The sequence below is a fragment of the Lonchura striata genome, chromosome 4 (assembly GCF_050655825.1).
Source record: "Lonchura striata isolate lonStrDom1 chromosome 4, ASM5065582v1, whole genome shotgun sequence".
NCBI lineage: Eukaryota > Metazoa > Chordata > Aves > Passeriformes > Estrildidae > Lonchura > Lonchura striata.
The window spans coordinates 73,543,159-73,558,369 of record NC_140706.1 but is presented as its reverse complement, the minus strand read 5'-3'; the positions used below and the strand labels follow the sequence as shown (position 1 = coordinate 73,558,369).

At 35.7% G+C, this 15,211-nt stretch overlaps 1 long non-coding RNA gene across 1 annotated transcript in view; it reads left to right on the top strand.

Annotated features, from left to right (window-relative positions):
- The window catches only part of LOC144246142 (uncharacterized), a 48,990-nt gene extending 38,703 nt beyond the window's left edge, over nt 1-10,287 (top strand). The window contains exon 3 of the long non-coding RNA XR_013339827.2: nt 6,968-10,287. This is a non-coding gene — a long non-coding RNA (uncharacterized LOC144246142). The remainder of the gene's footprint in view (nt 1-6,967) is intronic.
- Nucleotides 10,288-15,211: the final 4,924 nt, after the last annotated feature.

Below are 15,211 nucleotides of genomic sequence, written 5' to 3'. Positions count from 1 at the left end.
GAAGGGAGTATTTCTGTTTAACCAACACGTCTATTTCAGATATCAAAGCAGATTTTTTTTGTCCCGGATTTTTTTATATTAAGTAAGAGCTTTCCTACTGAAAAGTACATTAAGCATAAGTTATTGTTATATATAGGAGCACAATATAAGAGTTTAGCAGGTTTAGTTGATTTTACTTGTACCTGATTAGGAAAAACAAAGAAAGCTGAATATTTTAAAACATACTGAAGATTAAGTTCATGGAATTTATGTTCATCTGCCAGAATTTAGTTTATGTATGCATTTGGTCCAGTGAACAAAAATCTTGTATCAGACATTTGGAAGAGACATCAAAAACTGCTGAATTTTTTAGTTCTTTCTCATTGGTACAGTTTAGCTGAACACTGCCTTACCACTAAAAAGGCACAGATAAAGACTGTTTGCTTTTGCTATTTTTAAAGAGAATAAAAAAATGAAAAAAGGTGTAACAGATGGCTTAGCTGCTATGGGCAAGTGAAAATGCAAATAATTTGAAATTATATTAAGTTATGGTTAGTGGTTACTCATCAGATGAGGTAGTTTATGTTGGTACAAAAGCAAATCATTTATTTCCCTTAGCAGACAAATTTTCCCAACACAGTCCTTGTAAAAAAAAAAAAAAAAAAAAATCCTCATAGTGAAATAATTCCAACAGTTAAATAAACAACAAAGCTTCTTTCCAAAGGAAGAGTAATTAGGATTTCAATCTATTTACTAGACTAGGCAGCTAATACAGCTTCTACAAAGTATTCATTGAGTGCATTTTTAGGATGAGATAATGGATTTTCAAATTATGTACACTGACAATATCAACAAAGCTGCTTTATTAGTCCTGTTTGGGCCCTGTGGTATCATTAAACTCAACATTTGTCTACAGCTTGATTCTGTTAATGGAAATGGTGATCTAATTTTTAGTTGTTATAAGTTATCTATGACTCTCAGATGATATCTAAGTCTCCTGCAAGATTTATTGAAAATTCACACCTGCAATTTACACTAGAAAACAATGTGTTTCTTTAGATACCTCAAAATCTGTTTGTTTTTTTTTTTTTTTTCTGGTTTGTTACGTTTTTAGCCAAAAGAAAATAAACTTATTTTAATTCTAGCTGCTAAATCTTGCTTTCCCACTTGATTTCAATAAGTTATTCATATGTTAAGCTGGAAGCACATGGCCCCATGAGGACTGTATATGAGGGGAAGACAGTAACAAATTCTCTGATGAAGACACAAAGCTTTATAGCCAAACTGCACACTGCAGTGGATTTTCTTTTTAGAGCCCTTATGAAGCACAGAGAGAGGGTCTGAAATGGCAAAGATGACATGAAGTGGGATGATGTGGAGGGAGCTTTGTTTTGTGGCTGTGAATTAAATTAAAATGTAGGCTACACATCTGGTCAGAGGCACGTGTCACTGACAGACTATGAACCTTGGTGACTTCTTAAATGACATTAAAATTAATGCTATACTTCATCACTTTGCTTCTGCTACCCTGCCACATGGTTTTCCATATTTTAAAGTGCACACATCATTTGAGTTCTGAAGGAAATTTGCTTAGTCAAAAAGTCAGCTGTATTCAAATTATTCATAAGGGAAATTGCATCTTAGGCAATTAAAATGTGTGCTGGGTAAAAGAAAATGTTTCTTCCTGAAAGGAAAGAGCGGATGCTTCATCTGTGAGAAATGTTATTACAAATTCTTTTCTGTTACTAAGCACCTAATATTAAAAAGAAGCTTGTTCTAATCAGAGAGGAACCTTATGAGGGCATAGTGGAAATTTTTATTTTAAGTTAGATTGATGCTTTTTTTTCCCCCACACATAATATTTGCTTTTCCACATCTAATCCCCTTACCCTCCCGGGAGCATTGTTACCTGTATAAAGGATTGTACATTTGTTCTATTTTCTCTGAATTTTATATATTAAGTGTGGTCTCTTCTGCACAAATAAATGTTCCTTTGAGCTGCAGATATATGGATGGTAGGGGAGCCAGAGTGATGTGATCAGGTTTGGACAATTTGTTAGGAAGAGAAATTAGTCTGGCCATGTTTGAAGCTGGTCAGAGAGATTAAGGTAGTACACTATGTATCTTTTGCTCCCTTAAATATAAATTACCCTTCTTGATCCATTAAAAAAATTAGATTCTGTTAGCTTCATGTCTAGTCACTGATGTGCAATTTATGACCATTACAGAGAATTTGTATTATTTGTGTTGCCTTTTCCTTATATATGACCAAAGCCTGTAAGAATTTTTTTCAAACTTTCTTTTACTGAAATTTGCAAACCTGCATTGTAAATGTGGATAAACTGATAGTATCCCTTGCCATTCATGATCTGTGTGTGTAGTGGCTCAAAGCTGATTTTTTCCTGATAATTCTGTACCAACCATTGCCACATTTTTAAAGATTTCTGAAGTTTCCAGGTCCTAGCTATTTCTCAGTTGCGTGCAAGATTCTGGCTTGGCACAAATGCCAAGCACAAAAGATATAAATACATGCATGCACTCACATATACGAAATGTCTATTTATTTTCACAGAAACTACAGAGAGGCATGTCTTGTCCTAATGAGGGGGCAGCCGTGGGGTATATTAATGGGTTTTATTATCCCATTTTTTATTCTTTTTTTCAGCAGGTTGTGCCAGGGGGAGAGGGACACAGCAGTGTCTTTGGACCATGGGGATGTGGTTGTAGTTTCTCCTTACTTGAATTTCACCTTTACTGGCAGAAATCGTTGGTAGAAAGGAGTTTTTTTTTTTTTTTTGTCTTTTTGAAGACTACCTGCTGAGGTTTTCACCCTTTTTAACATGTTCAGTCCATCTCTGCAGCCAAATAATGGAATACTTAAGGCCATATGATACCATCGATTTCCAGGCAGAGTCCTGTTGGCTTCTGTGGGGAGTTCTCCTTTAAAAATCAATGGCATAATAGGATTTAAAGTAATAAAAAGAGAGCAAAGGGACATGAAATTTGGTTCATGTGTGCCCCTTGACATTGGAAAAACACTTTAGCTGCAGTACACAGAGCATGAACTGGGGAGTGCTGTGCATCCTTCTCTCAAATACCAAAATTTTAAAACACCTTATTTACTTATTTACAAAATTTTAAAACACCTTATTTCTCTCAAATTCCAAAATTTTAAAACACCTTATTTACTTATTGACTTACATTGGAGCTACAGTTTACCAAGATTTTGAACTAACTATAAATTATAAGTGTTTTTCACTGAAATGTAGTATTTTATTTTTCTATTATAGATGCTAATATTTAACATTATCGAATATTTGCATTTTTTCATACAGAAGTATCAAAAGAATATACCCATAATCATGAATCTTAAAATAGCTGCTCTTAGGGAAATATGTTTCTGTGCTTGGAAGCTTGGAAGCATAATCTTCTCTAGTGTCAATTTGAAATACCTCATCTAATTGAAACCATAAAAGCAAAGTCAGAGCTATTGTGGATTTTGAAAAGTTTGTATGGGTATGAAGTAGTAAGCATGGTTTTATTAATTTTATAATTTCTTTGTATGCTTTGTTGTTCCTGAAGGACATAGATATAGCAAGAACAAAATGTTGTAAGAGATACCACTCTCCTACTTTATATTCCTCAAAATTTAAGGCCTCAGTGTGTCTCTTTCTGATATTCCAACTTAACAATTCTCCTTCCAGTAAACAAATCTCACTCTTTGTTTTTGATTATTAACATTTTTTTCTCTTTTGTAGCCATTCCTGGGCCCATTCAATTCTGTTTTGAATAATCCTAACAGCAAATCTGTTTCTCAGTCTGGATTTTTGTAACTTTTTTTTTTTGTACAGACCATCTGAAGAAAGAATACTTCATATACATGATTAGAGAGAAAAGGGTACAGGTAAATGTTATAGCTGAGGTAAATAGTTATAAGTAGGAATTTAATTGGGTTATAAGTATTGGGTTATAAGTAGGAATTTAATCTTTTGTTCAAAGCACACGTTATTCTGGGCTACCAGAACATGAACATGTATTATATAAGACAGCTTCTTAAATAAATACCATATGCAGCCACTGAGTGAATATTAAAATGTTTGCAACCTACTTTGTACATACAGCTGGCCTTCCAACAAAGCAGGAGTTAATTAGGCTTGTGGGGGTAAATTCAAAAATAAAACAAAATAATAATGAAGACACTTCAAATCAATGACCTTATTTTATTGTTCAAACGGGACAGTAAATAATACAAGCTGAAGGAAAACATGATAAATACAGAGAGGGGGAAAGAAGAAAAACAAATAGTTCAAGATCAAACCACCTTTTGGGACTTGATTTCTCTTTCTAGATTCTTTATGAAAGAGCATTTTTAATGTAACTGTATGGCAACTCTAGATTCTTTCCTTAATTTGTTGAGGTTTTCCTTTTAGTTGTAATGTTGTAGGGCTGTTTAGGAGAAAATTCTTGGGTTTGGGTACTGTCACACTTGGAAATAGTAAACATGGTCAATATTGTGTTGTTCTAGAGATGGGAAAACTGTTCTTTCTACCATTCCATCATCCTCCTCCTCACCCCAAATCACACACACAGACACAGAGTCTTTCTCCTCCATGAAAGACCTTTATATGGGATTTGTTGTATGCTGCTGTGACCTTGGAAGGGGAGGTCACCTGGGGAGCCAAAGACTGTCAGGACAGTGCTGTGAGCAACCTGTTTCCTTGAGTCTGTGGTATGTGTGGAAATATTCCCTAGGAGACTTCAAAAAGATTTTTTGAAAGGGCCATTTCATCGCATTTATTTTCATATTTCTTTGACTGGAAGTGATGCCGTGTGAAGGCTGACCTAGAACAGAGGCTAGATGGAGTTAAAGAATAAAGCAGGGATTTATTAAAAAGCCTCAACAGATCCACCTTAGACAGCACAAGAGCCCAGCCAGGGGCACAGCCAAGATGAGCCCAAAATGGTCACAAAATGGGCCACAGGTCATGGGGTCTCTCACTTTTATAAGTTCTGGTCCACTAGCATATTGGAGTTAATTGTTCAGTTACAGCTGTAGGTTATGAAGTTCCATCCTTCTTGTTTTTCTCTCTTCAGTCCACATTACTTATGCTCCTGAGATTTGGATCATTTGTCCTTGGTGCCCAGCTAGAGAAGGAATTGTTTAGCCTAGACTTACACATTAAAATATAAAATCTAAAACCTGAGGCATCATAAGAAGCAGAGTTCTGATGATCTTATCCTTCCTATTGTTTTTACACAACACAGAAACTTTAAGATACATTTTGGGATCTGAGGCTCAGAGTATTTTACCTTAGGAAGGAAGATACATATAAGAGAGGCAGTGGATATATTAGAAGAGTTGCATGAAACATCCCTTCAGGATATTAGAAAGCTTTTTTGGGAGAGGAGCGAAAAGGGGGACAAGAAATGGCTGCAAACAGAATGAAAGAAAATAAAACATGAGACTGTAGATACTGTTCTCTAAACTGGAAACTTCAGCTGTGAGATCTTATATAACAGCTTACACATGTTCAGGTGACCAAAAATGCTGAGAAAATCTTCACGTCTTTCCTTCTTCTTCTGTAAACACTGCCTTGCCTAAATGTATCTGGAATCTGTAGATCAGTGTGGGAGTCCAGCTGTGCTTGCTGCTGTCTGTAGATAAACAAATATCAAATAAAAATCTCATCTTGGGGATGTAAACCATAAAAAAAAAAATATCTACCTACCTAGTTTTGAGAAGAGATGAGGCTGGTTTAAGGCATCTAAATCAGTATGCAGGGACACACTGGTGATGATTAGAGAAGACAGACCATCAAAGTGTCTAATCTGGGGAGTCCTAGTGGGTGTTCTGGCATTTTCCTGATGATTTGTAGAGGAAATGCTGGGACATTTTGCCCCCACACAGTGAAAGGTCAGGGCCACCTGCTTTGGTACATGATTGATATGAATCATTGAGGAGATGGACAGCAAATACACCTGCAACCATGACATATTTTGGTATTTACAGTTTAAAAATCACTGAATTAAAAACAGTATTTTCTTACTGTACTTAAGTAGAACTTTAAAGCAGGCAGGAAAGACAGCTTTAGTTTGTGGGATGTAAAATAAATATATAAAAACAAGGAAGGGGAATTGGTTGAGTTTATTTTATTTTTGATGGCTTCCTGTGTAAAGCTGGAAAATGATCAAAGGCAGATGATGCATGTATGTGTTTCAATCTCTTCTACTCCATCTCTTATTTGGGGTTTTTTTTCAATTTAGAATGGAAAGTTTAAATGTTCCATCTTGAAAACATTCATAAAATATTGTGCATCTTTTGCAAACCACCAAAATAAAACACACCCAAATAAAACAGACTGTTGAATTTAACCACATTAAAAATAGGCAATGCAAAAAATAATTTTCCCAAAATTAGATGTTTCTTAAAATGCATAAAATAAGAATAGAGTTTACTATTTAGCCATACATTGATATTGGGCCCTTTCTACATCTTTCTAACCCAAATACACTTCTGTGTATTTTTTGTGAATTCTTTGAGATTAAATTCCAAGTACTCTTAAAGATCTTCAAATGTTCTATCATGAAATGTATGTTTATCAGAATATGCAATTATAGGGCAACGTTTCACTATTCAGTGAGTGTTTGGTAATTTATTTTCATCTGCATGCTGTAAAAATGCCTTCAGAGTGCTGAATCTCTTTAATACCTGCTGATATTGGATACCACAAAGCAAGAAAGACCCTGACATTGCAATTTGCAGGTTTGTTCCAGCTCCTACTGAATCAAGCAATAGCCTGTATCTTTACTTAAGTGGAGGATGGATCTGGCACCAAATAAAAAGAATATGCCAGACTTCTTGCTGGAGAAGTGTATAGTGAGACCATAAACATGTATTTTTAAATTTTTGAGTTTTTTTGTTCTTCTTCTTATTTTCCCTTTGAACATTTTGTCTTACCTACTCGTTTTTTGTTTTTGTTTTCCATAGGTGCTGCAAAATGGAAGAGAGATAGAACTGCAGCATATCACCTTTTAAATGGCCTCTCCACAAAGGTATGACAGAAGAAATTGATTTTCACTTTTCATCAATATTTCTAAATTGTAACACATATTTTACAGTAAAAGAAGATGCATCACCCTGGATTTTTTTTTGTCAGCATTCCTGAAACAAAGTGCATTGAAAGCTACTAACATGGAAGTCTCAGCTTAGTAATTTACAGCCTACAAATGGATTTCTTTCTGAGAATAAGTCAGTCAGTGAACCATGTATTGTACATAGATGATGAGCAATTCACTCACTGGATGCAGGGTTTTAACATTTCTCCTCAAAGTCTGAGACCTCGAATGAACTTTGACTAAGACTTTCTGGACCTTTCCAAGTTTGCATGCATTATTTAACTGTTACCAAATGGGATCTGGTAAACAGTAAATATGCATATCCTCTTCATAAGCTCTTTTTTGTTAGCAGCAGAATTTAAAGTATTGGTTGGGTCAGTTTTGTCCATCTAATGAAAGCTCATCTCCAAAATTCAGAAGACAGAAAAGATTAATTATTGTTTTTTTTCTTGGGTTCTCATTCATAATTTTTAGCTGGCTGGCAGCAGGTCTTCTCAGCTGATCCATGATGCTTCACACATGCACTTACAGGGTGAGGCAGCAGGAAGGAACTTTTGGATCTCTTAGGAGACTGTTTACTAGCAAGCTCTAACCCTGTTCAACATCTTTTCTGGATGAAGTTTTCTTGGCTATATTTGTCAATTTTTTTTTTTTGCTTTGATGTTTACATCCACGTAATTGTTACTGTATATCAGATTTTTCTGCCTGGAATTAGAAATGAAAATTAGCTTCTGAGAGAGGAAAGACTAAAGCAGCTCACAGCAGCTTAACAAGAAAGGCATACAAGACACATTTCCTATTTCATTTATCTACTAAAGTAATTTCCTAGGAACTTGTGAATCAGAAGAGCTGTGTTAATGCTCCTAGAAGACTTAAGTTGTGTTCTTATACTGAAATATAAAGTGTAATCACTCATGCTTATAATACCTCTTCTTTTCATGAGGAGCAATGTGTATGATAGCTAAAGATGTATAGATATCATACACAAAAATATTAACTCAAATAATTGGAGTCAAAGGGAAGATGACAGAATATACAATGTGTTCCCAAAAAGATGTTTCTCTAATTGTTTTTAAGGAGATATAATGACAGAGAACTACCACTTATATTTTTCATTTTGTTTTCAAGAGTACTCACTCTTGAGGTACATAATTTTTCTTTTATTTTCATACACTAGGTAAAATATGTTTAAACTGCTAAGCTTACTTAGAGGAATGATACTTTCTATACTGCAAACTGTGCAATCTTAAAATTAAATTTTAAATTACTTGCCTCTGTGTTTCAAGGCACAGTTTCCTTATAATCTCTCTCTTTTTGTTAGAATGCATCCCTGTTCTAAGTATTTACTTATTAATAATAAATTTACTCATTATGGGACCTAGGTATTGAGTAAGTGTGGTCTGAAATAATTGGGTCATACAGGCCTAGAAAGGAAACTCAGGTTCTAAAAGGAGAAACTGAAGGACTTCATTCAGGGACATAATGACTGCAGCTCAAGCCCTTCTCTGGTTTCTGCATCAGGAGGTTGCAAAGCCTGCACATGGGCTAGAGTCATCCTCTGCCTGAGTAAGGGTCTGGGGACTGCACAAATTAATTTATTTTGCAGTTAGATTTAAGTTATCCTGATGGGTAACAGCAATGGAAAAACACCACAAATAATCCCCTCACAATCTCCAAATATAACACTTGATAGATAGTTAACAACTAGTTAACATCTGAGCACCATAGATCTGGCAGCCAAGTCAAATCAGAAATATTTGGTTTTGCTACTTTTTAAAGTAAAGCATTGCAAAAAATTGATACCATTTTAGTCATTTATCAATGTTAAAATAAATTAAATTCTCTGGGCTAGGCTGCACCTGGAAGCACAGGAGCCCTGGCAGGAAAGTGTCTGGAGGAGAGGGGAGGTACCAGAGGTGGGTAGTGGTGAGTTCTAGTGCAGACCTGTGGGGCTGGAATCAGCCTGCACTGAGATGGGAATAAAATGCTTAGGAGCAAGCTTTAAGCAAGACAATACCCAGCTCTCATTATTATTTCTACAAATAAAAAGTGTGTGCACATCTCTTGTGGGCTGTATAAAGGAGGGTTGCCTTTCCCCAAAGTAGCTGGGGACAGCCACTTTCAAGTACATAATACATTTAGTCATCCGACCCAGCATTTCCACTCATTTATTTATTTATTTTTATTTATCTTCTCCTTCCTTTCTCCAGCAGATGGATTTTGGAAAGGAAATACAAGCTGTCCATTTTCTTTCTTAAATCAGAGTGAAAATCAGATTTTTAGCTTCCTTGAGAAAAGAAATTCTGCCTTTCATCCAACTTTATTAAAGATGTGGGAGTAAATTCCCACATGTTCTATTAATCTCAAAAATACTGTGAACTTAAAATCAGCTAAGGCACAGCTTCCAGAATGCTTGCCCACAGTAGTCATCCTGATGCTGGCTGGTAATAACTTGCCAAATGATTGAACAGTAATTTTGGAGCCAAAATTGCTCTTGCCTTGCCTCATCTCCTTTTTTTTTTTTTCACTCAACATCTTCTCCCTTTTTCTTTTTGCTGCTTCTCTATGATCCAGTATGGGTATTTTTAAACTGTTAAGCTGATGGTGCTTTATTAACTTCTTGAGAAAAACAAGACAGTAAACATTTGTGTGTTCCTAGTTATGCTGAAGGTTCAGTAGTATGACATAGTACACAAATATTTCCAGACCACACATGCACCTACATGGAATCTCTTCAGAGTATTAATATGGTTTTTGTTGTGGAGGATGGGGTGAGAAAGCTCAAAGCCTCTTTTTTTAACCGTAAAAAGCAGTTTCAGTTTTGTATTCTTCAAACATTCCATTCCACATTCATAAAATCTGTGAAAACAAATGCATGCATTTCCATTGCTGAAACATGTTAAACTGCAGGTACATTAAAAATATAAGAAAGAAATAAATGTTCTGATATGTTAAAATGGAAATAATAGTAACTTCTTTATTTAAATAAAATATAGTTTTTGCTTAAGCAATAATCAGGGAGAATAGGTTCAATAATTTGTTGTATACCATTGTATTAGCTTTAAATCAGAAAAGAAGTCCCCATGATATGTGATAAAATACTTGTAGGTATGTAAAAGGTGGCTTTACCTTTAAAATAATTATCTTTAAAATAATTTATCTTTAAAATAATTTGAATTTTGAAGATGTGAATCAACAAGGTGAAATCTATTATACAATTATATATATATATATATATATATATATATATATATATATATGTCAGGTCCTTTATTTACTTCCTTGTTTGCTGATAATCATATTGTATTTTATTTGGAGAAGAATGGTTGAGGTCTTCAGTATCTAATTTAATTCCTGTTAATACTTATGGATTCAAATGGAGGAAAACATTTTCGTAAATGAACTTGCTCCTTAAAATCAAAATGCTTTTAATTTCTTTTTTGAGCATACACTGCACCAAGTTCTTATTTTTATTTCTCTTAATTTGTTCTAACTAGTACAGTTGTGAATTAATTCTTACTAATTTTTTGAGTAGAAAGAGAAAGTAAATATACCTGAGCTTTAATGTAATTGTAGCAAATGGAGAGTAAAACAGCAAAAGAATGATGTAGACATGAAATAGCAATGATTATAAAAACAGTGTTAACTGTAATAAAAAAAAAATGTTCTCTTTCCCTGATTTGCTCTTTATTTGTAATTTGTGTGTGGGGGCACACAGACATGTCTTAAACCTGCTACACTCATTTTAATATTCCATTTCTCCCTTAGTGCAATCAAACTTCAAAACAATATTATGTTCTTGTCCTCATTTAAATTCTAAATACTAGTATACCCAAAAGTGATGGGGGTTTATTGTTGTTGTTGTTTTGTGTCAATATTTTATTCATGCAAATTGGTAAGTAGGTTAGTAGGTATAACAAGCAACTCCAAGTATCCACTGCCTTCTCTGTTACAAAATTCCCTTTTTATTGAAGGTTTAGGAGCCCTGGTATAAATGAAATACCAGCTTCTGTCTGTGGCAAAACAAAAAATCCCACAACAACAACAAAAATTGAAATAACTTTTAACTGATTTTTTTTTCCCCTGGAATTTTAAATTGTGAGGCAAAAGCCTGCTCTTGAACTCCCTATCCCTTCCAAGCACTGCAGAGTCTTGTCAGAGAAACTGCATACTGCATAATTACCAGAGAATAAATCCACTTCCTCTTTCTTCTCTGCTTTTAACCATAATTTTTAAGTATTACAAAGAAAAAAAAGCAGACAGGAGGGTATTTTCAAATCCTGTATCTCCCACCCAGTGCCCTAGAAATTTTTGTGAAGCTTATAACCATGTCAGTATATTTCTTATTGAATTCTTGTTGCTGAGTGAAAGCATTATGAATATAAATGTGAAAATTCTCCATGCAAATCACAGACTATTTTGGCTACAGAGAAACAGTAAATTAATCATTAAATAAAAGTGCTATCAAAGAAATTAACCTATAATATATTGTTATGTAAAAACTAACATTAATCCTTCACACCACTGGGTCAGTTTTTGGTTTCTTGCTTTTTTTTTTTTTTTTTGATTGTTACTAAGGTGTGAATTTCATGGTCAGATTTCAAGATGTGCCCAAATAACTATCATAAATATTGTCGTAGATCTCATTTAATCACTAGTGCTTCTTTCCTACATAAATATATATAGTCACAAGAAAAAGAAAATAATTTATTTCAAAATATGTAGTGAAATGTCAAACCATTTACTTCACTGAAGTTTTATCAGTTTTCTGTGAAATAACTGCATATGGAACACTGAAGTTAATGTTTTTTTGGAGTTGCAAGGCTTGAGTGTAGAACAAAATGTGTGAACCATAATGTATGAATAAGGTTTCTTAATTCTTTTTTAAAGACCTTTAGATCTTGTTTATGCCTACACTATTTAGGGGAATAAATTAGGTTTAGGTTTGGTTTTTATTTATTTTATTGTGGTACACAGAAAATCTAAGCATGCCAACTTACTCTAGTAGTACTAATTCTTCAACTCCTGCAACCTATCCCATATTTCACCTTATTTGGTGAAGCTGGAAAATCAATTCTGTTTTACAAATACTAATGCTGTGATCATTATCTTTGCTCTAAGGGCTTACATTTGAACACAACGTAATTCAGATTAATAATGCATATTTAATAAATGCTAACATAAGTACCAAGGAAGCACTTTGGTTTCCAAGTGAGTCTCAGCATATGGCTTTAATATCTAATCAATAATTAATTATAAACTAGTTGACCCAATAGGCTCTTGCTACTTGCACATGTTAAAAAAAGAAGGATTTGGTAAGCAGATTGGAAAACTAGAAAATGTAATTTATAATCTAATTTTGCCCTTTCTCTTCAGTCAGGCACAAGATTTATCTAATGTTCAAGAGCCCTTTCACCTAAATGCATAAAATTAAAAAGAGAGGAGAAATCTGAATTGTGGGATGAAGCACAAAAACACAGAGCAGTGTGTGTGTGACCCATGGTCCAATCGCATGAGTGGGCGACCTGGTGTGCCTTCAGTGGAGCCAGTTTGTAAACAGCCTCTAGGAGTATTTTGGTGGCCAAAGATGCACAGGGCACCTTGGGCCAGTGCATTATCAGGAACAGGGTGGCCAGCAGGAGCAGGGAGGTCATTCTTCCCCATACTCAGCATTGGTGAGGCCACACCTCGAGTGCTGTGTCCAGGTCTGGCCCCTCAGTTTGGGAAGGAATTTGAGATGCTTGGGCACATCCAGAGGAGGCAACGAGGCTGGAGAGGGGCTGGGAACACAAGTCCTGTGAGGAACGACTGAGGGAGCTGGGGTTGTTTAGCCTGGAGAAAAGGAGACCCAAGAGTGACCTCATCACTCTCCACAACTTCCTGAAGGGAGGTTGTAGCCCGGTGGGATTGGGCTCTTTCTCCAAACAACTGACAGAACAAGAGGACACGGTCTCAAGCTGCACCAGTGGAAATACAGGTTGATATTAGGAAAAGTTTTTCACACAAAAGGTAATAAAGTATTGGAACGGCCTGCCCAGGGACATGGTTGAGTGACCACCCCTGGATGTGTTTAAGAAAAGGCTGGATGTGGCACTGGGTGCCAGGGTTTAGTTGAGGTGTTGGGGCTGGGTTGGATTCAATGATCTTGAAGATCTCTTCCCACCTTGTGATCCTGTGATTCTGTGATTCCGTGTTTGCTGGTGGTGCCACACTTTGCATATAAAGTTGATTCAAGGACAACCCTTCCAAATTTGCTACAGTCCTTTCTATATAAAATAACTGAGGGATGTTGATCTGCAAAAAGCCAGTGCTGAACTACTCCAAGTAGCTTGCACAAGCTATGCAAAACACCAGGAATGGCAATGAGCCATTAGTTAGCTAACATTAACATTAACAAGCCACTAACCATATAAACTAAAAGACTGAAGATTACCAACCATATCACAGCTGCAGAGCACCTCTGCAGGTGCCTTTCCTTGGCAGCTGCAAAGGGCTGACTGGTGACCTGAGTGCAAGTTGAACTGCAGATCCAGAGCTATGCCCATAGCTGGGACAGAGTTTGACTTTGACTGTGATCAGGACTGGGGAAGAGGAGGCACAGAAACAAGCTGAATTAATATTTTAAGAAACTGCCTGAAATTGAAACACTGAAGGTGCCACTGTACACTTTCAGTACAGTGTAGGACTAACTAAATATTTGTCACTTGGGCTGCAAGTTCCAGGTCAAGGCTGTGAATTACTGCTTTTCCTGACTTTGATGCTCTTCATACTTACTAATCATGTTACTATTTGCATACTACTTTTATTGTGTTTGTTATGTCTCCCTCTTTGGGAGGCAGAAACTACCCTGCCTTCTCTTATCTCTTGAGCTGCATCTTCAATAGCTTATGAAAGAAACAGAGCTACAGAGACAGGTTATGGCTTAGCTGACCTTAGTTCTGTGTAGAAGCTTTTGTACATGAAGCATTTCTGTAACTATGCAGGGTCTTTTAATGATAGAGGTTCACTGCCTAATGGAAAAGTTGCTAAGGAAAAAAATATCAATTTTCTCCTCCCTGTTTCTGCACTCTCAACAGTTCATACCCAAGATATATATCTAGCCAAATTCTCTGATGCAGAAAAAAATTGTGTTAATTACTATTGCTTCCAGATTATACATGTATTGTGTACATATATATATATAAGAAAATTTATTGTAAAAGAGTATTGAAAACAGGGAGGCAAAGAAAAATTTTTCCAAGAGGATTGAATTTCAATGGGTTTGACAGTCCCGCTGATGTTTAGATCCCTCTTGAAGGAACCTGTAAACCTTTTCTCTCTGAATTATGATCAGGCATAGGTAAACCACTGCAAGGTGTCTCTTCCTCTTGGCAAGGATGAGAAACTTCTCAGAGCTTGACCACTCCTGACTATGAAGATTTCTCTCAAGCTGAGGTTAATGCTCATGCATTTCATTTCTAGCAAATACATCAATAATCATGATGGAAAAGTATATCCCCTTTCCCAAAGAACCTGCCCTCATTTCCAGCATGTGAAGTTTGGAAGCCTGTTCCTCCAAGAAGCTACAAGTTCATGGTCCTTGGGCTCACACTGAAATTTGGATACTTCTTCCCACTTTTGCCTAAGCCTGGACTACCTGCTGCAGTGAAGATCTTGAGGTTTGAATGTTTCAGGTGTGACCACTGTTTCTTATAAAGGCAAGTGACATTTTTTTAAGTAGTTCACTGTCACTAAATGCAGCTCCAATTTTAATACAGTTAGCTCCCATTGACTCTTTCATTAGCAGCAATAATCCACTCAGAAGAGCTCAAAAAATTGCTTGTGATCTTAAGAACCTTAAAGAACATTAAAGAAGACTTCTTACAGAGAAAAAAAGAGATGCCTGCTGATATGGTTGATTGGAATCAGATACATGAGCAGTATTAGCAATTGCCTTGAGTTTTACCTAATAGCTTAGTTAGAAAGCACAATAATGTCTCTAATATTTATCTCAGGTGGTGTTTTTTCAATGAATCCTCAGTGAAGATTTCAGCTTTGAATACTAGCCCAAGGTGGATTCCACCATGAAGGAAACCCTTATTCTCATGCTGAGGTTGTCAGGTCTGCCTTTCAGACA